This window comes from Bos indicus, chromosome 14 (assembly GCF_029378745.1).
Source record: "Bos indicus isolate NIAB-ARS_2022 breed Sahiwal x Tharparkar chromosome 14, NIAB-ARS_B.indTharparkar_mat_pri_1.0, whole genome shotgun sequence".
NCBI lineage: Eukaryota > Metazoa > Chordata > Mammalia > Artiodactyla > Bovidae > Bos > Bos indicus.
Genome location: NC_091773.1, coordinates 35,044,536 through 35,045,872, shown reverse-complemented (window position 1 = coordinate 35,045,872; position 1,337 = coordinate 35,044,536).

Genomic DNA, 1,337 nt, shown 5'->3' with positions numbered 1-1,337 from the left:
GCTTCATAGTAGCCAATGCCACAGATGAAACAATTTTGTAATTCATAGTATGTTTAAGATAAAAGCAGAAACAAGAGGGGATTTCTCCCATGATCCCTTAATAAGAAACACTTTTGTTGTTGCTGTTTAGTGGCTAAGTAGTGTCTGACTCTTTTGCAACACCATGGACTGTAACCCTTCAGGCTCCTCTGTCCATGAGATTTTCCAGGCAAGAATACTGGAGTGGGTTGCCATTTTCTTTCCCACAGTTATCTTCCCCACCCAGAGATCGAACCCAGGCTTCCTGCATTGGCAGGCAGATTCTTTACCACTGAGCCACCAGGGAAGCCCAGTAAGCAGCACTATGGGATGTAATAATGCTAAATTCTCAACACCACCCCCTACAGTACATGCCTGCCTTATGGAGATGTTTCTCACAAGGGTCCACAGAATAGTCAGACAGTGCCACACAATTCAGTTTATATCAGCAACTCAGAGGATGGAAAAGTTAACACAACGGTCCAGGTTCCTGGCTCAGTGATGCTTCATCTTAGGATATGTGCTTTCATTTCCACAAATGCAGGTATGACGTAGCTTTTTCAGTGCTCCATTGTTAATTCTGTCAACCCAACTTTGAAATGCAGAGTGCTGCAGTGAACTTGATATATCCTTCCCTCATACTCCTACTTACAGTTAAAAGCAGATCTGTGTGTTTTAACAGTTAGTGTACTAAATGCAAAGTTGTATCCTTTTTCATTCATTAATTCAATTAATTAAGTGTAATTCAACAAACACTTCTTGAATACTTACTTCCTAGAGGTATGTTTGCATGGTAGGATGACAGAGGTGACTAAAGCAGGCTTGGCCATGGTGGGGTCCTCACAGAAATAACAAATCAGTCTAGAGTTACATCAGCGCCATGATGTTTGGGGTTGGATAGCTATTTGTTGGGGGAGGGGACCTGTCCTGGGCAGGGTAGGAGGTTTGGCTACATCCCTGGCTTCCACCTCCTATATCCCAGGAGCCATGCCCCCAGTTGTGGCAGGCAAAACTATCTCCAGATGTTGCCAAACATCCCCTGCAGAACTGCTGGTCTAGAGAGCACTGACCCTGAGAAACAATAATGAATCAGTTCAGAGAGAGGAAGCAGGGGTGCTGAGAGGATGTAAAGAAGAGGAACTAACCCAGTCCCATATCCAATGAAGGCCTCCTTGAGAAGGTTAAGTTTAAAAGCTCCAAAAGACAGGTGTCTAAACAAGGTTACTCCAGAGAAGTGAACTGGGGTATGTATATGGACAAAGCCAAGCTCTTCCTCAAAATACCATTAGAAACAACTCTACACATACTCCAGCCAATGC